Genomic DNA, 21796 nt, shown 5'->3' with positions numbered 1-21796 from the left:
ATCATCCATCTTTGTTGTTTACATTCCATGTGACTTTAACATGGTATCAGAGCATAGGCCATGGCTGAGCATTTTCGCATTCTGCTAGCTTTGCATCATTTCCAGAATTTATCTATAATTTCTCTATTTATAGAAATATTCTAATGTTGCTTTGTTGCACCTGGGCGCTCTAGCAGACCGTTTAATTACTCTTTGTGAATGTGTATGCATTCAGTGTTGGTTGGAATCTTGAAAACTATTCATTGAGCCTCTATTATACTGGAATTAGTTGGAGGTTGCGTTACTTCATTACCGTGGCCGACTATGTTAGTTATTTTACCGACTGACTGTATTAATTATTTTACCGAGCCACTGTGTGTTGTCTGCTCCTCTATCTACGTTCAAAGATTCGACAGTCATACCACCATATATACAATTCTATTAAGAACGCTCTTGGCATCACACAAGAGCACTTGAAGATCTTCAATCTGGCCATTAGAACATAGTTCTTGATACCAAGCTAAGTCACCAGTGTTAAATTCTTGTAAAATATAATATAGCAACTCTACACATGTACCGAAAAGACTCTTCACAATTCGATGTGCCAATATTTCTCCAAAGTTGCATATGTTATCTCCAAGTAATGTAGCAAGAGACAAGTCAAATTCTAAATCCATCTTGAATGGCTCCTAAAGAGACTCTACAGTAGTATAAGCTAGAAACACAAGAGAACTTTTATAAAAATCAGCAAATTCTTGTCTCCACTTATGATACTGAGATGATACCCAATGGTAGCTTGCATAAACAGAAGGATTTGTCACTCATATTGTCCAGCGTATTTTTTCCCTCATCTAGTAGCTTTTTACATTCTTTCTGTTCACTTTGTTCAAGTTTTAATGCGACTATTTGCATTCTAACATATTGTATTGGTTCCTCAATCCGTGTATCCCTTGTGGCACGAAGCTTCTCGATTACTCCCTCTAAGTAGCTGATATCTGCTTCCCTTTCTGTGTACTAACAAGAAATAATAACAACAAAATGTGCAAGCTTAAGCAGATTGATCTTCGTCTCAAAATCTGTTACAAAATTGTGATATAGTTGGATAACCACATCACCAGCTTGAAAAACTATGAGGGCTATGAATTGTTCGAGCTTGAGAGTGAGTTGATGCCCCATTAATAAAAGAATTTTCACTGGCTCTTTGCCTTTCTCCACTACGGGCTCCTTCACCTATAGCAGATTTCCATGCTCAGGGGTTGCATCTTCCCCACTGAGCTTCTTCCCTAGAAGCTTCAAGCATTCGTCCCTTCAATTTCTGGGCATTCAAATGGGTATTAATATCCAAGAATATATTTCAGTCATCTGTCTGAACTTGTTCTAGAGTATTGAACAGTCTTGCAGTTGATTTTTCTCCATCATATCACCTTGTATCTGATTGGGGGGGAAATGTTGGTCCTCTACAAGCTTCAAAACCACATCAAGCGAGCCTAAGTCACAACCTACCATACCAAATTCAGATTTGTAGCCAGAGACAAATATGCCCTTGAGCATGCCTTAAGTCGATGATACCTCTTCAAAGAATTGGGGACACTTCCTCTAGTAGAAGACTTCATCTTCTTGCCAGTTTTGGAAGAGTTCCAGGAATTGCATTAAGCATTCTAGAGTTGTTGGTCATCCTTAAACCATCATAGGTTGAGACCTCCCTTTTGAGGTTGAGGTTCTCCCTTTTATGTTTGGTGAGACCTCCCTTTCATGGTTGAAGGTTTCCCTCTTCAAAACATTAGGAGCACTTCCTCTAGTAGAATACCTGAGCTTCATGCCAAACTTGGAAGGGTTCTGGAACTACACTAAACATTCCAGTGTTGGTGGTCATCCTTAAACCACCCCCCTTATACCAACATTTCAAAGAGCACAACATTTCAAAGAGCACATTTAGCCTAGTGTTGCCATGCATTTTTGAACATTTTGTATTATAGATTTCTTCTTGGACTCATGCATACCCCTTCAGATTAAGGGGGGAATGTTGGACAACTAATTCTCTATGGGTTGGTGTAGAATGTCGACAGCCACGAGAGTCCAAGAGACCTTGGGATGTGGAACCCAACGGTCACACAAATGTACTATAAATGTATACCATGTCAATAATAATGCATTCAATGTTTATCGTCCATCTTTGTTGTTTACATTCCATGTGACTTTAACAGAACCATAGTATGGGTAGCCTGGACGAGGACCTGCTCCACCACCTGTTGTGTCCAATATTGATGGAACCATTCGTGGATCTTGGAGGGATGTTGCATATTTTTCATATTGGTTTAAGCTGTATGGTGTTGCAGAGCTTAGAACGCTATATTGAGAAGCAGATGAAATTCCTCCATATGCAGGTTGTATTGCATATGGATGTTGAGATGCATATGCTGAAAGGCCTGACGGATATGCTAACGAACCAATTCGTGTTGGTGTAGAGGCTGGTACCTGTGGTCCTGGCCTATGATATGAGTTCAAGCTTGGATATTCTATTCCATAAGGTTTTTTCATTGGTGGAGATACTACAGGTTTTGATGATAACTTCTCCTTTTCACAATCAGCTACAAGTTTCACACTAATAGTCCTTCTCTACATACCAAGCACATAACATAGGTGTCAATATAAATAAAATTTCGCATTAACTAATATGAGCAACATTATCGAGTTGTAGCTATTACTTACATCAATGGTTTTGTTTGGTTCCTTAAGGGACTGCTTTGTGGCCTCCACAACCTTGAAAGTCACAAATGAAAATCCCCTATTGGTGACAAATACATATAGCATTAACGAAGACAAATATAGCCAAATGAGCTAGGCCTTGGAAAAACATTCATATATCTCTAAAATTAGAAGCATGTTACATTTCTCATCATAAATTAAACCGATTAATATTAGATTTGTTACCTGGATTTGTTGGTATTATTGTCATATGCAAATGAACCTTCTTCTATCTCTACATATTTGGAAAAAAAATGTCTAGAAGCTTATCGTTGGTCGTGTCATATGAAATATGATGCATCCCTATAATACTTGTGATTCCCCCATTATCATTGTCATTATAGCCCCTTATTGTTATTGTTCTGCCCCTGTTGTACCCATATTGTTATTATTGTGCCCCATAGAAGCCCACTATTGTTATTGTTGTGCGCTTACATTATTATTTTTACGTCGGCTCTAATTATATTGTGACCCCTTAGAATCCTATATATAGAAAGGATGTTTTCTCATTTGAAACATCCAAGAATTATTCATTTGTGTAATGTAAAGGACGTTTCCCCCTCGAAGAGGCTTATTTTTATGTCATTGATTTATCTCTTCTCCTATTTTGTGAGCTGGTTTCATAACATTTGGTACTAGAGCACCCCGAAAGCTCTACTATGACACATCGAGCATCAACAACAGGTTCTCCAACTCTTGAAGGGTAACCTCACTTTGGTGCATAATAGAATGAAACAATAGGTAGATCAACATTGCAGAGAAATAAGTTCTGATGTAGGTGACTGGGCATTTCTATGACTGCAACCATGCAAGAAAATGTCCCTCAAACAAGCTAAGAAGGATAATAAATGATCACAAAAGTATTATGGTGCGTACAAGGTGTTGCAAAATATTGTTACTATTGCATATAAATTGGATCTTTCTGCATCTTCTTGAGTGCACCTAATTTCCATGTTCCATGCTTAAAGAAGGTTATAGGTGATAAGCTCCCAGTTCAAAAAATCCAGAACTTGATGAGGAAGGAAAAATCATATTGGAACCTATAGAAGTCATAGAAATAAGAACACGACAACTATAAAATCAGAGTTTATAGAAATATTTTTAGAAAAATCACATCAGAAAATATGTGTTGACGCGTTGCGAACCAACGAGTGTGGTTCATTGTCAAGACAAGTTGAAAAAATCAGATCATGGCTACATGTTAAATAGGGATGGAAGATCTTCCAATGGTTAGGTTTGACTAGAAAAATGGCTATATTAGACTCGATTGGACCAAGGCCATAATTGATTAAGAAACGGCTAGATTTGGTTGGTTAAAATTATTTAATTATAATATTATTATTAGTGTAAAAATATTAATATTTTATAATCCCATTTAATACTTTTTTTGGTTGTTATTGAGTTTTATAAAAATTGGGTCATATGTTATATATTAATAGTATGGATATAATATTATCCTTAAAATTAATAATACTAAATATTATTAAATTATTATCATAACATTATAATAGTGGTAATATTTTTATCCTTAAGGTTTTGGGAAATTTCTTAATATAAATTTATTAGCCAAAACTTACTACTTAAATCTAAATAATAATCTTATAATTGGTAACATTAACCCATTTAGTTAGTTATGACAAGGGCAATCTTAATTATACTAATATTATTAATGTATAATATTAATATGTTATAATGTTATTTAATACGAGTCGATATTAATAGTATTGCTTTAATATTATCCTTAAAAATAATAATACTAAATATTATTAAGTTATTATAATATTATAATGGTAATAAACTTACTACTTAAATCTAAATATTAACCTTATAATGGGTAATATTAACCCATTTAGTTAGTTATGACAAGGGCAATCTTAATTATAATAATATTATCAATGTATAATATTATTATTTTATTTAATACGAGTCAATATTAATAGTATTGCTTTAATATTATTCTTAAAAATAAGAATACTAAATATTATTATAATATTATAATAGTAATATTTTTATCACTAATGGTTTTGGGAAACTTATTAATATAAATTTATTCGTTGAGCTATCTAAACAGAACCATAACTTACTGTCTAAAATGGGGGGAATATAAATCCATTTAGTAAGTTATGACAAGGGCAATCTTATAGAAAAGGAAAGGGGAAAAATTAGTTCAAGCCATTAATAGAGTGGGGAGGCGACGAAGAGGGGAGATATGACTGGGAAGATAGGGCAGGGATCCAACAACTACTAATCTTCCAACCATCATCCCTATTGAGGTTACTTGGCCTTTTTTCAATCTCTATAGCGAAACCCCCTAGGAGCAACCTCAACATAGAAGAATTTGTTGCCCTCAAATCCTTAAAACCAGAACAATAATGTCATAGTCCTGAAAGCCGACAAAGGAGGGACTGCTATCATCCTTACAAAGAGGATTACCACAAGAAGATGTTAGATCATCTATATAATAGTGGAAGCTATAAAAAGCTTCCCAAGAACCCTCTTAAGAAGATATCCAAGGCCATGGCTCTTTCCATCAAATCTAGTAGCTCCGTGAGTTCCCTTTGCGATAAACTCATTGAGAGAAGTCCCATTACTCCAGGGATCTATGGACTTCCAAAGATTCATAAGGAATGAGCTCCCCTTTGGCCCACTGTAAACACCATTGGTGTTCCGACCTACCTTCTAGCTAAATACCATGCCTCAAAACTTAAATCCTTAATCAGCCTTACGAAGTCCTTCATCAAAGACTTTGCATCCTATACTGAAGAGATCAGAGGCATAAAATTTGAACCCAAGGATATTCTTGTGAGTTTTGATGTAGTCTCCCTTTACATTTGCATCCCTATAAAGGAGGCCTTGGAGGTTATTAACCATCTCACGGATCCTGATACAGCTTGATTAGTCGAGATCTGTCTCACTTCCACTTTTTTTAGTTTCGAGGGTAAGTTCTTTGAGCAGACCTGTGGTTTCGCCATGGGCTCCCCCCTGTCCCCTGTTCTTGCTAATACTTTTATGGAAGATTTTGAATCCAAAGCTTTAGCTTCTATCCATCTCCTTCCCCAACTTTGGAAGAGATTTGTAAACAACACTAATGTCATCTGGTCTCATGGCCAAGAGGAGTTGGATCTCTTGTTCAAACATCTCAACAGTCAATCCTGCACCATTAAGTTAACCATGGAAAAAGAGGTCGATGGTTGCCTCCCTTTCCTTGATATTCTTATTTCCAAGAATATCGATTGTTCCCTCTCCCACCAGGTGTCTCGAAAGAAAAATCATACTAAGAAATATCTTCATGCCAGTTCCCATCATTTCCCCGATCGAAAGTTGGGCATTTTCAACACCCTCACTACTCTTTCCCTGAGAATATCCAATCAGAAGAGCTTCGATATAGAGAAATACCTTCTCCTTAATGTCTTTGTGGAAAATACTTATAGCAGACACCTCGGTTAGAAAGCTTTCCTTAAAGCCTTCAAGAACTCGGTGGTCAAAAAATAACCTAGAAATCGAATCCCAGGGGTCCATCTACCTTTTATCTAAGGGACCACTCATAAGTTTGCTAGGATTCTTAATAAGCATCATGTACCCTCAACCTTTAGACCCCTTAAAACCATTGTAATTCCCTCTGATCGGTAAAAGATGCTATCAACACCAAGGACATGAAGGGTGTCTTTATTATTACTTATTCATGCGGAACCCCGTAAATTGGTGAGATTGGATGCTCTATTAATCAAAGGATTAATAAGCACGTAGCTGACCTAAGACATGGGAGAACCAAGTCCTCTGCACTGGTGGAACATGCAGAAAAGACTAAACATCATGTTTGTATTAAGAAAGCCCGAGTGATTGCTAAGGTTGCACAGTTTCATCACCGAAAATTTAGGGAAGCTATTGAGATTGAAAAAAGGCCAAGTAATCTCAATAGGGACGATAGTTGGAAGATCAGTAGTTGTTGGATCCCTGCCCTATCTTCCCAGTCATATCTCCCCTCTTCATCGCCTCCCCCATCTATTAATGACTTCAACTAATTTTCCCCTTTGCTTTTCTATAAAATTGCCCTTGTCATAACTTACTGAATGGATTGATATTCCCCCCTTTTTAGGTATTAAGTTATGGTTCTCTTTAGATAGCTTAATGAATAAATTTATATTACTGAGTTTCCCAAAACCATTAATGATAAAAATATTACTATTATAATATTATAATAATATTTATTATTATTATTATTATTATTATTATTATCATTAAGAAAAATATTAAAGCGATACTATTAATATTGACTCGTACTAGATAAAATATTAATATTATACATTGATAATATTATTATAATTAAGATTGCTCTTGTCATAACTAACTAAATGGGTTAATATTACCCATTATAAGATTATTATTTAGATTTAAGTAGTAAGTTTATTACTATTATAATATTATAATAATTTAATAATATTTAGTATTATTATTTTTAAGGATAATATTAAAGCAATACTATTAATATTGACTTGTATTAAATAACATTATAGAATATTAATATTATACATTAATAATATTATTATACTTAAGATTGCCCTTGTCATAACCAACTAAGTGTGTTAATATTACCCATTATAAGATTATTATTTAGATTTAAGTAGTAAGTTTTTCCTAATAAATTTATATTAAGAAGTTTCCAAAAACCTTAATGATAAAAATATTACCACTATTATAATGTTATGATAATAATTTAATAATATTTAGTATTATTAATTTTAAGTATAATATTATATCCATACTATTAATATATAACATATGACTCAATTTTTATAAAACTCAATAACGACCAAAAAAAGTATTAAATGGTATAATAATTTGTCAATATTTTTACACTAATAATAATGTTATAATTAAATAATTTTAACCAACCAAATCTAGCAACTTCTTAATCAATTATGGCCTTGGGCCAATCGAGTCTAATATAGTCATTTTTCTAGTCAAACCCAACCGTTGGAAGATCTGCCATCCCTATTTAACATGTAGCCATGATCTGATTTTTTCAACTCGTCCTGACGATGAACCACACCCATTGGTTCGAAACACGTTGACAAAGATTTTCTGATGTGATTTTTTCAAAAATATTTCTATGAACTCAGATTATGGATCATAGAAGCTTAAATTCAAATAACTACGAAATCAATCAATTTCATAGTATTTCATCAAGTGGACAAACTCACCCACTAAAGATTCCACATGGTAGGATGATAATTTTATACAAAATCATCAAGAACTACTCAAGCATTGAGGAAAACACTTTTTTGAAGGAGAAGGGCATGTTAGGTCCCTATAATACTAGTGATTCCCCCATTATTATTGTCTTTGTATCCCCTTATTGTTATTGTTTTGCCCTTGTTGTCCCCATATTGTTATTATTGTGCCCCTTAGAAGCCAACTATTGTCATTGTTGTATCCTTACATTATTACTGTTATGTCGACTCTAATTATATTGTGACCCCTTAGACTCCTATATATAGAAAGGAGGTTTATCATTTGAATCATCTAATAATTTTCATTTGTGTAATCCAAAGGACGTTGACAACTCGAAAAGGCTTATTTTGAAGTCATTGATCTATCTCTTCTTCTATTTTGTGAGTTGGTTTCAAACAAAATACCACCATTGTAAAGTTTCCTTTGAGGTTGATTTGCACTTTGACCAGGACCTATGCTCGCCACTGACATATTTCTTACAATAATCCCCCCCTGTACAATAAACAATAATGCATATAAAAATTACCAAAAATAGGTGTTAAATAATGAATCAGAGTTGTTTGATGATTAGTATTCCACCCTATGTAACATTAAAGTAACATAGAATTTGAGAAGTCTCAAGACTCAGAGAAAACAACAATATATAAATGGAATACCACTTTTAGAAACAATAGTTGGATTTCTTTCATTTTTCTTCAAACAAGTTTGGGTTTTGTGGTAAGTTAAATTTTGTTTTCTCCCCAACATCAGTGAAATATTTTGCAAAGTGACATTAAAAATTTTTCTTACTTCTGAGGTTACTAAGCCTATGAGTTTAGATGCGAAAGATCAACTTGTTAAATTAATAAAATCAAACATATAAACTATTCATCCTGTTGAGTGATATTACATGATACATATTCAATTAAAACTATAAATATATTATTAGTGGCATAATAAATAAAATTTAGAATTGTAAGGAGGTATCGATGTTTGAGGTGAATATGTCTACAAATGAAACAATGATTTCTCTATTTGAAATAAATCATAAGCATCGCAAGGTATTGGAGGGAAACATTCAGATTTAAATGCATGCATGTCTATAATGTTGGTGAAAGCAATGGTCAAGATGCATGGAAATTCTTCATGAGATATAATATTGATAAAGAAGAAGCAACTCGGAAAATAAACATGCTTAATCCTTTAATGACAATATCCTTCAAATTCAATAAGATATCAGTGGACAAATACAAAGCCAAAAAAAAACAAAATTTACAAGACTGGGAAAGGAAATACATACATCAATAGTCTCACTAGCCTCCTTTAATGCCCTTCAGCCACAATCCATATGCTTAAATGTGACAAATCCAAATCCTCATGACTTTTATGATCTTTTATTCATAATAACAATGCCTTCTTCAATCTTCCCATACTCTTCAATTGCCTAAGAGGAAATATGCATGCATTACATTCACTTGGATTTAAAACATATATTACCTCCAAGACAACAAATACATTTAAATATATGGAGAGAAATGCTTTATCAAATCAAACACAATCTTTTGCAACACGTCTACAAGAAAATAAACATAATTATTTAACTAGTTATTTCATATCATAGTATGCCACTAAATTATATTCAAATAAAAACAAAATTTCTCTATGAGTGTACATTAGCTCGAAAACTCCACTGATAACATATATGATAACGAATTTCTTATTTCTGCAATAGAATTTTAGAAAATTGAGCTCGAACAATGGGTAAATTCACATTCATCAAAAGTTGCAACAACCCAGTGTATATTTAAAATAATGAGTAGACTGCTATCAATTAGACTCCAGTAGTATTACTTCATAGTCAAGTTAAATTCTTAATGCATGTAGAATCTCAAACTAATTGTTATTGATTTGATGAAGATATTTCTCAAATAAAAAAATTGGTTGATTAAAAGCCAGTTCTGGTCGAATCATAATATTGGTAGCCTGGATGAAGACATTCTCTACCACATGTTGTGTACAATCCTAAGGGAACCCATCATCAACCTTGGAAGGATGTTGCATATTTTTAATATTGATCTGAGCTATATTGTGTTGTGGAGCTTAACACATGAATTTATTATTCCTACAATAGAATCTTAGAAAATTGATCTTAAACTATGTGTAATTTGAAATTCATCAAAAGTTGCAACAACCCGGTGGACATTTAAAATAGTGAGTAGACTGATATCAAGTGGACTCCAATAGTATTAGTTCATAGTCTAGTTAAATTGTTAGTGCAGGTAGAATCTAGAACTAATTTCCATTCATTTGATGAACATATTTATCAATAAAAAAATTGGTTGATTAAAATCTAGTTATAGTCGATCCATAGTATGGGTAGCCTGGACAAAGACCTGCTCCACCACTTGTTGTGTGCAATCCTGTTAAATTTGGAAACCGTGGCCAAAATCGACCTTAGATAGCTCATATGATGCAACTGATATTTTTATTGGATTCCTCTTTCTGAGCGGTATAGGATCGATCCAAAGATCATCTCATTCTGACATGTAGAAATAGAATTACGAATTTATTTCGTTTATGGATAAATTGTCAAGGCCGGCCAACAAACTATTGTAGGATAAGAAGCCCAAAAGACATGTAATTTAGATGCAGGAGCATTAGGCTTGAGGGCAGAAGGCTTCTAACTTATTCTAAAAATACAAAAAAAGTTACAAGCGAAGGAGTGGGATCCTTTAGCTGACAACTTACAAGCTTTCTAAATAGGACTTGAGCTAGGATTTAGGGATTGAGTGGTTTTGTAAATAATTCATGCAGTTTTTATTCAGTTGAGATTCTCAGGGAGAATATCAACCATATTAGATATTTTACAAGATTAGGAAAATTCAATCTAGTGTTTAGGGATTTTATTGTTAGATGAAATTGTATTTATGTAAGTTCTGAACGATTGTAAAAGGATTTTGACTGATTCAGCTTGTTTTGGCCATATAAGATTTAGTTGCAGAAATTATATCTTTGTGTATTTTTGTGTATAATTGGTCAATCCCAGAGGTGTTGCATCCCTCTATAGTATCTCTGTGTGCTATTGAACTTCCTGTTTGGCCTGAGAATTTAGAGTTCTGTGTAATCGCATCTAATTTCTTTTCATCCTGTTTTAGCAACTGTCGGGGTAGAAGTGTATGAATTCTTGATCCAGGACTGAAGTCCCACACTCATTCCTAACTGTTGATTTCATTTTCAACGTCTTACATCACCATCAACAGCGGGGGTTAAGCCTATTTTAATCCGTGTGTTAATCAAAGTCTCATGAGCCATAGATCTAATGGCATCTGTCATCCAATGGATATTAGGTCATCAAGTGTTCAAATTTTAATTCCAAAACCGGACCCAAACTTCAATAGATTGATGCAGGAGCATTAAACCGAAGGAAAATCATTGTATTTTAGTAGACATAGGGAGTCATGTGTTTTAGGGAAGTTGGTTTCCTAAGTGTTAAGTTAATGTAATATCTAGGCTTTTAAGTGATTAGAATACGAATTAATTAGATGTTGTGAGGATGTTTGTAAATGCTCTCAAATAAAAGAGAACATGAGTGGTTAATAATGACAAGAGAGTTAGAAGTCAATTATAACTCTTAAGCCAGTTTCATGATTCGACAAACTAGAGAGGATTCTTAGGGATTAGATAGAGTTAAAAGTGGACTTAGAAGACATTTAGGAGTTAGTTCAGTAGATTAGGGATCTGAACAAGAATTAGTTCAACATAAACTTTCTGGTATAAATGTGAGCCTACGGTGAGAGTGTAGAGGAGGCCATTGATATTGAAGATCATGCTTGAGAGACAGAGAGTCTCAATATGTAATTAGTTTTTTGTTTATGAATACAAAGGTTTATGCCAAACTGTATATGTGTGTGTGGTATGAATATTGAACGACTAAATTACATATAAATTGCATATTCTATAATAGAGGTTGCAGGCAGAGTTCTGTAGAACTACATAGAAGAGGAAAATGTTTCGAAGGAATCATAATGGATCATCGAATCCAATTGAAGGATCTGAGTGAAGCTCTAGAGAGGTTGTGAAGTCAGAATTCGCGGAGTAAATCTCAGAGAAAGTCGAGAGCAGAAGAGTGGAAAGTCGAAACCCTTAAGAAAAACCCGAATCCACAAAACAATGAAAAATGAATTAAGGTTAAAGAAAAGGGATGAGTGAAGAGGCGAGTCGTCAATGCATAGGAGCCATTTGATCTTAGAGATCAACGGTCCATACCAAACTGCTGAGGATCAGTGAACCTTGATGGAGGAATATCAGAGGAAATAGATGTCAAATGTTTGATCGATAGATCAACAAATCAACAATCATCGCACGGTGAAAGATCATAGAAGATAACACAGTGAAGAGGTGGTTTCTCAAACCCTTAAGTGGTATTTCAAGTGAGTGAAAATTGGTAAGTGGTATTCAATGGTGAGCACCTGATTCCACTCATCAAGCGACACATAGCAGCGAGGACGAGAGAGGAAACCGCTTATCGGGCAACTAATCCTCACAAAGTTGTTCGGCCGAAATTGTTGTGAACCATCAGATCCTTTGAGTGCAGATTGACGGTGGAGGATCAATGGATGGCTTTGAATATTCAGAGTGAATATTAAATGTTGATCAAAGAAAGAAATGGATGGTGGAGATCAGGACAATTGGAGATCAGTGAATGGAGAGTGTAGCGGGAATGCGATGGACTAGATGTGCGAACTTGACAATTTATGAATGCAGGTTCATTCTTTTTGAAGTTCGGCAAGGATCGACGGAAAAGGCAAAAAGGTAATTTTATGAATGTTTATGTGTATTTATATTAAAATGGATATAATAGAAATAAAGCTCCGAGAGAGGGTTTTGTGGTTAAGTCCGATATATCAAGCAAATTGTGAAGTTTGATTATATGCAGCTTAAGGTTTAAACTAAGGTTTTTGAGGGCGAATTAGTCCCAATAGAAAGGAAAGGATGGATTAAGGGTTAAACTTGGTTAGTCTATAAATCATTCTACATGAGACTATTAAAGGGGGCCTTAACCATATTCTAAATGAATATTTGACTCTTTAGAGACTTAAATTCCTGGGACTAATGTGCTTATGCATTTTACATGTATACTATGGGTGTAAGCAGGCGTAACCCTGCATCATTTGATATTAGAGTAGAATTGTAATTCAAACAATTGGTGTTAAAACAGAACAAATAAGTTCTATGTGAAAGAATTGAGAACAGGTTATGTGTCAAAGATGTTTATGTAGGCAAGGAAGAATTAGATTCTAATCTGATAGAAAGTAGGCACGCAGAGGTGATGTGTAGCAAAATTTGCAAAAGCAAGAAACAAAGGACAATCCATTCAAGGTACAGTGGGAATTGTGGAACAAGATCATGCAGGGATCTTGAAGGTGAGGTGATATGCTTTGATTTGATTGGAGAATGTGTGTTTGTACATTGATGCACAGATAACAACAAAAGAAGATGAGAAGGTTGCAACATCTAGAGCAAAGAGTGCCTGAATTGGTTCCAAAGGGAACAACCAAGGAAATGCTAAGAGACTGAGCTAAGAGGAGAGAATCTTATTAAAGCATATGTAGCAAGAAGGAGACTTGTTACTGTAGAAGTATTGTTGTAGATCACAAAGGCGATTTGATAGAGGATGTGGGCAGAATTGCTAAGGTAATGAAGGAAGCTAGTAAGACTTTATAAGTGAAAGAAGAGGTGGTTAGAACCAAGTATTTCATTGTGATTGAAATACAAGAGGACAATTGTGGTCTTAGAATATGCAGTTGAGTTGCAGAGAGAAGTGCTCAAAAGAGGTTCTAAAGACAAAGAACGAAGGACCTGCCAAAATACCAAGTACAGAGGATAGCTTGGTGAGGTAAGAGGCAGTAGGGAGGACTTGCTGTTGCAGAGGCTTTAATGCAACTCATAGTAAGTGAGTGAGGATCTCATGAAGATAGAGAAGAAGAGTATGGCTATTGATAGTCATAGCAGAGGTTCTGAGGAAGACCACGGCAGAAGAAAGATGAAGAAAGAAGATGCTAAGGCAAATGGCAAGAGGATGAGTCAAGAGGAAATTGACAAAGAAATTGCAGAGATGAAAGAACAACTTGATGTTTTGATGATGATACCAGGGGAAACCCAGAGACTAGATTGGGTCTTGAGGAAGAAGCCAGTGAAGTGGCATAAGTTGCAGAGAAGGCTACAGTAGAGGCATGTAAGGTGGCTGATGGAAAAACTCAGAGAAACTAAGTTGGAAATGAAAATGGAAGTGTCCATTTGTGAAGCAGAATATGGTGAAGTTCTGAGTAAAGATGAAGACTTGAAGGCTGAAACTTCAAGTGAGGTCAAAGGGTCACATGGTTTAAAATCTGACAATTTGTGTATGTTTGCAGGTGAAACATGTGAAGGACAATTTGCTAATATTGTCATAAAGGAGGAAGAAGACAAGCAGAATATAAATTCTTTTCTTGAAGAAGATGAGATAGATAGGTCTCATATACAGTTGGGGAAAGATATCAAGCAACCAAGTGAAGGGGTTGAGGAGATTGAAGAGGAAACCATCAAAGAATTTCTGAGTCATAAAGAGAACTTGGAACAGCAAGGAGATATGATGGCTAAAACATCATGTGATACCATAGGGTGTTATGTTTTTAAAACTGATAGTTTGTGTATGATGGCAGGTATTGCAGGAGAAAAGAAACATTTTGAAGATATATTTAGAGTAGATGAAGATCTATAAGTAAAAGGTGACCAAGAAAACTTCTAAGAAGAAGAATAATTTGACTGCATACTGAAGGAAAATTCTATGCATGAGTCTATAGAAGCTGTCATAGAGATGAGGAATTAGGATCTCATTCTAATGAAGAATGAAAAAATATTGTCCCAGAAAGGTAATCAAATGAGTTTGATTAATGTTATTGATGAAAAACAAATGCAGGAGAATATTAATGAAGATGATGAGACAAGGATAACTCTGGGAGAAGAGTTACAGAGGGACAACAAGGCAAAATGTATTGAAGAAGAAGGACAACTACTAAAAGATGTTAAGGAATAAGAAGTCTATGCAAAAAAATTAGCAAAGGGAAAAAGGACATCTAATGATTTATCTATAACAAAGGAAGGTATGTAAAATTGTGTGAAATTTCCAAATTCTACTCCAATTGAAATTATTGATTTATATAGAAAATTAGACTTTCAAAGTTCAAGGGTGTTGGAAAAATAGAAGACATATAACCAAGATAGATTGCTGAGAAAGGAAGACAAAAAAATTGTCATGAATGAAAATCATAAGAAAAAGGAGATGGTAATGAAATTTCAACAAATTGACATTGCAAAAGAAGGAGTTCACTACAGTGGGCAAGAGCAGAGAGATATTACTGGAAAAGATGGTATCGAGGAGAGACTAGCTGACAGTCTCTTGAATTATTTTATGAATTCAAATCAGAAAACTAATATGCTGATAGAGAACAAGAAAACATAACAACATACTGATGTGTTGCCAAAGGAAGAAGAGGTGCAAAAACCTTATGTTTTTTATTTTAACAAATGTTTTGTGAGTGCAAGTTTAGTCACAGGTGCTGGAGGAAATTTGGCACAGATGAGCAGCCAAATAAAAATGAAAGAAGAAGATTCTATGGTAGAATTTAATCCATGGAACAGATATGCTCAATTGCTAGAGAGAATGTTGGACAATCATGATTGAATGCAGACATAAATAATCATGAAAGAGGGTAAGGATGAAAGGGAGGCAATCACAATAGGAGAAGAACATGTAAGAGTAAGTGATAGCGTTCAACAACCTCAAGGAGAAGAATATCATATTGAAGAGTTGGTAGATAGCAGCAACAACCTGAAGCAGAGAAAAGGAAATAGCAGTAAGTGGCAAGGTATGGACTAGACCAAGAATATGCTAGAGATAAATATTGAAGAATTATGGCAGTTAATGATGAAGTAGTCCATATGGAGGAAATTGATAGCAGCAGGAAGGATGATCAATCAGAACTTGAACCTGATTGACAAGGAGAGGAAGATGAAATAGAATACAGCAGACATACATCAACAACTAAGGTGCAAGGCATTTGGGCAGTTACAAAACAAAGTATTGGATCCAGGAAGACAAAGATCAGAACCACATGATCAGGAGATCATGAATATTTTCTACTTTGGGAGTCTGATGCAGGAGCATTCAACCCAAGGAAAATCATTGCATTTTAGTAGTCATAGGGAGTCATGTTTTTTAGGGAAGTTGGTTTCCTAAGTGTTAAGTTAATGTAATATTTAGGCTTTTGAGTGATTAGAATAGGAATTAATTTGAGCATGTGAGGATGTTCATAAATGCTAAGAGAGTTAGAAGTTAATTATAACTCTTAAGGCAGTTTCATGATTCGAGGAACTACATAGGATTATTAGGGATTAACTGGAGTTAAAAGTGGACTTAGAGGAAATTTTGGAGTCAGCTCAGTAGATTAAGGATCTGAAGTAGAATTAGTTCAACAGAACCTTTCTGGTATAAATGTAAGCCTACGGGCAGAGTGTAGAGGAGGCCACTGATTTTAAAGATCAGGCCTGAGAGATAGAGAGTCTCAATATGTAATTAGTTGTTTGTTTATCAATACATAGGTTTATCCCAAATAGTATAAGCGTGTGTGGTATGAATATTGAACAATTGAATTACATATAAATTGTGTATTCTGTAACAGAGGTTGCAGACAGAGTTCTGTAGAACTACACATAGGAGGAAAATGATTCGGAGGAATCATAATGGATCATCGAATCTAATTGAAGGATCAGAGTGAAGCTCTGGAGAGGTAGTGAGGTGAGAATTCGAGGAGTAAAGCTCAGAGAAGCTTGAGCAGAAGAAGAGCAGAAAGTCGAGACCCTAAAGAAAAACCTGAATCCACAAAACACTAAAAAATGAATTAATGTCAAAGTAAAGGGACGAACAAAGAGGTGAGTTGTCGATGCATAGGAGCTGTTTGATCTCAAAGATCAACGATAAAAATCAAACCGTTGAGGATCGGTGAACCTTGATGGAGGAATAGAGGAGGAAATAGATGTCGACTCTCTGATTGATAGATCAAAAAATCGATAGTCATCGCATGTGAAAGAGCACAGAAGATAATGCAGTGAAGAGGTGGTTTCTCAAACCCTTAAGTGCTATTTCGGGTGAGCGAAAAGTGGTAAGTTTTATTGAAGGGTGAGCACCTGATTCCACTGATCAAGTGACACATAGCAGCAAGGAGGAGAGAGGAAACCACTTAGGGGGTGGTTAATCCTCACATAAGTTGTCCGGTCAAAATCATTGTGAACTGTCAGATCCCTTGAGTGCAGATCAAAGGAGGAGAATCAACGGATGACTTTGAATATTCGGAGTGAATATTGACCGTTGATTGCAGAAAGAAATGAACAGTGGAGATCAGGCCGATCAGGGATCAGTGAATGGAGAGTGCAGTGAGAATGCGATGGACCGGATGTGTGGACCCGACAATTGATGAACACGGGTTCATTCTTTTTGAAGTCCGGCAAAGACTAAGGGAAAAAGCAAAAAGGTAAGTTTATGAATGTTTATCTGTATTACTATTGAAAGGGATGTAATAGAAATAAAGCATCGAGAGAGGGTTTTGTGGCTAAGTTCGATATATCAAGCAAAGTGTGAAGTTTGATTATATGCGGCTTAAGGTTTAAACTAAGGTTTTTGAGGGTGAATTAGTCTCGATAGAAAGGGAAGGATGGATTAAGGGTTAGAATTGGTTAGTCTATAAATAATTCCACATGAGACTATTAAAGGGGACCTTAACCATATTCTAAATGAAGATTTGACACTTTAGAGAGTTAAATTCCTGGGACTAATGTCCTTATGCATTCTACATGCATATTGTGGGTGTAAGCAGGGGTAACCCTGCATCATAGGTCAAGGACTTAAATTTCCTATCAGCTCCATAAAGGCGGTTAGAATAGCGTAAGATTTCTGGGTGATATTGCTACTAACCGTTGGATCAAGTGTGCCTTGATCAAATGGTGGAGACTAGTCACTAAGTCAGAAACAAAAGGGTTATCACAATTTCACTTATCACAATCACGACTTCCTTTGCAATATGCAATAGAGACTCAGAACTGAATTGTGATTCATGGTTTGCGATGTGCGATGATCGTTGATTAATATCACATTGCATGGTTCAAGACTGAATAACCCTGCGTGGAGAAATTGCGATTGGGATGTGCGATGTTTAAGGGACTTGTGAAGCACTTGTCGTTTTGGCTAAATTAAGCAGTTCTGCTAATTTAGCAAAATAGATAACTTTGGATGTAGATGACTGATACTCTGCAGGAAATCCAAGAATAACTCCCACCCGAACTTGCAAAAATTGTTTCCGGATTTGAACGATTTTCCATTACAACTGCACCGAGGCCACCAATTTTCATCCTCAACATTGCATATAAATAGAAGGTGCATCTACCTCATTTGGACATCATTCATTATCACGCATTTCTCTCTCTCCTCATCTAATTAGGTCATAGAACTTCAAGACAACATTCTTCTCCTCCACGCGTGTGAAGGGTTGACTGTGATTTTCTATTTCTAGAGTTGACCAAGGTGCATGAAGTTTGGCTAGCATTGACCGGGCAACGTTGAGCTTGTTTAACTGCGATTTTTGTTGGAATATTTCTGTTTCCGCAAGCCGCATTCTTTGGCACAGAAGCATAGATTTTCTTTGTTGTTTGACCACTGTTGACCACAACATGTTTGACCGCAAGCTTGACTCTACGTTGACTCAGTTTGTCTGATATTTTTGGGAATGATTTAGGCTAATTCAGACTATCCTTAGAGGCCAATTTGACTGGGTTTGACCGAGCTAATTTGGAGGAAGATTCCTACTAAGTTGACCAACATTAAATTTCTAGTCAGGGCATCCCATTGACTGCAGTTTGACTGGACGGATTTGAATGTGTTTGGGCAATTGAATTTTATATATTGTACTCTCTCTTTGGTGAAATTTTGAAGGATAGTAAGAAGACTTGATCAAAGGGTTTCCCCACATTGCGGTTTTTCCCTGACATCCGTCAAATATTGTGTCCTCTTGTCTTGGCATGTCTTCTGCTATTTATTTATGTTCTATCTACATTTACTATCATGTTAATGTGATTGCTAATCTAGAAATTGATATTGGGCTGGTAAGAAAATTGGAAGTAAATTTCTTCTAAGCATGGAGCATACATTGGAGGGATGTTGCATATTTTTCATATTGGTTTGATATGTATGGTGTTGTGGAGTTTAGAACACCAATTTGAGAAGTAGATGAAATTCCTCCGTATGTAGGTTGTGTTGCATATGGACGCTAAGATGAATATGTTGAAAGTATTGATGGATATGCTGAGAAACGAATTGGTCGTGGTGTAGAGACTGGTAGCTATGGCCCTAGCCTATGATATGTGTTTAGGCTTGAATAGTCTGTGATTGCTTTCATTTTTCTTCAAACAGTTTTGGGGTTTTGTGGTAAGTTATATTTTGTTGTCTCCCCAACATCAGTTAAATATTTTACAAAATAACATTAAAAAAATTTCGTACTTCCTAGGCTACTAAACCTATGAGTTTAGATGCGAAAGATCAATTTGTTAAATTACAAAAATCAAACATATAAACTATTCATCATGCTAACCGATATTACATCATACATATTCTATTAAAACTATAAATATCTTGTTAGTCGCACAAAAAATAAAATTTAAAAAATGTAAGGAGGTATCAATTTCCGAGGTGAGAATGTCTGCAAATGAAATAATTATTGATCAATTTGAAATAAATCATAAGCATCACAAGGTATTGGAGGGTGGCATTGAGATTTAAATGCATGCATGTCTATAATGTTGGTGAAAACAACAGTTAAGATAGCTGGAAAGTCTTCATGAGATATAATATTGATAAAGTAGAAGCAACTAGGAAAATAAACATGCCTAATCCTTTAATGAATATATTCTTCAAATTCAATAAGATATCATTGGAAAAATACAAAGAATCCAAAAAAAACAAAATTTACAAGACTGACAAATGAAATACATACATCAACAGTCTTGTTAGGCTCCTTCAATTACCTTTGGGCAGAATCAATATGCTTAAATGTGACAAAGCCAAATCCTCGTGATTTTCCTAATACCTTATCCATAATAACAAAACCTTCTTCAATCTCCCCATAATGTTCAAATGCCTGAGAGGAAAAAAAAGTATATAATTTTAACATTTTTACAAAGCTCCCCTCACTACCTCCCTTGAGACTCTTCTGGTGTATTTAATGTTACAACAGTTCAATTCAAGTTTAAGCCTCAAGCTTGATAATTTAGCCTCAAGCATTATGGATTTACACTTGAAAGCCATGCAAAACATCAAATGCATAGATAGCATAAAATGAGCAAGTGACGAACAAGGCAAATACGCTAAATAAGCTAATCTTTACACACATACACACACACCATAAGAGAAAAAACACTTCCAATCCTAAGACCACAAATATACAAGTGACACACAACAATGTTGTCATGCACTCACATCACGTAGGGTATGTGAAGAAGTCTCCGAGGCCAAGCCACACACAAACAACTTCCGATGAGCAAGGTCCTTTCTTGCAACATCTTTAATTTCTTCTCCTATAGTAGGGAATGAAGAATCTCTGCATTGACAATCATTCCAATCAATCCATTCACCAACAAGAAAATCATCCATGCAAGAATCGAACACATAATACATAGATAGACTTCAGTAATACAAACCTCATTCTCGAGCAAAACAGAAATTTAAAAGAGAATACATCAAATTTTGACATGGAAAAAGTATTTTAACTTAAATCGTGGGATATTGATGTTCAAAACACAGTAGAAACATTCGAATAAATTCAAATATGATTTGAATGCCTAAGAAAAAAATCCAGTCGATGTGGAATTATGCATCTCACGGGAAGTTAGCTACCTAGGCTATAACAGTTGTCAAATCCTCCATGATTCCCAACCCCACATTCATTAGCACCGAAAAGATCACTAGAACGACTCCCGTGCACACCAATTTCGGCGTATTCAGCTGATAAAGAACCAAAAGAAAGAGGGTTTTTAGGGTATCCTTGGTGCACTTGGGGATTCCCTGGTGGATTAAATCTAACATACCTTTGATAACCTTCGGGTGGTCACCCACTATGGCTCTGAAGCTTTCCACGATGAGAAGGTTGACTATGGCACCCGTGAAGTTCTCCTTGCCCTCTAAGCTCCGCCCATACATGAGACTGTGTGTGATGGCATCCAGGGCACCGTAGACTGACATTATGACCTATGTCGTTACCTATGCTTTGGTATCAAATACCACTCTGCAACGAATTCGTAACTACTTTCGCTCGATCGAACGGTGGAACGTTTTCAATCGTATAACATATAATCTTATGGTGCACAATGATGACAGGTGGACAAGAGGGGAGTTAATTTCAAAGGGGAAGACCTTACAGCACATATACATATATATATATGTGTGTGTGTGTGTGTGTGTGTGTGTGTTTTAATTATATATTAATTGATTAAATTAATAATAATTACAATAATTTAAAATAAACTTGTAATTTAGTTAACATTATGGTTTTTTAAATTTTGGTAATATTAGATGTATCTTAAGGTAAGTGTTCTAAAGTGTTTATTGATAGTTTATTTATATTATTGTTGTGTTAGTTAATGACACTGATAAATAATATATATTTTCATTTTTTTTATTTTTAATAGTGGCAAATTGATGAATTGTAAAATCAAATATATAAATAACTTACTAGCATATATCTATTTTAAATATGGATCTAACATGAGTTGAGATCCA

At 35.1% G+C, this 21796-nt stretch overlaps 2 pseudogenes; both read right to left on the bottom strand.

Annotated features, from left to right (window-relative positions):
• Positions 1 to 395: 395 nt before the first annotated feature.
• On the bottom strand, positions 396 to 1155 carry LOC149208785 (26S proteasome non-ATPase regulatory subunit 13 homolog A pseudogene; annotated as a pseudogene).
• A 984-nt stretch (positions 1156 to 2139) lies between these two features.
• LOC149208784 (uncharacterized) lies at positions 2140 to 21259 on the bottom strand (annotated as a pseudogene).
• Positions 21260 to 21796: the final 537 nt, after the last annotated feature.

Source organism: Pinus tabuliformis, chromosome 1_2 (assembly GCF_031772625.1).
Source record: "Pinus tabuliformis cultivar Carrire ecotype Pingquan chromosome 1_2, CPIR1, whole genome shotgun sequence".
Taxonomy (NCBI): Eukaryota; Viridiplantae; Streptophyta; class Pinopsida; order Pinales; family Pinaceae; genus Pinus; species Pinus tabuliformis.
The sequence above is the reverse complement of the archived record's forward strand: the minus strand, read 5'-3'. Positions and strand labels throughout refer to the sequence as shown.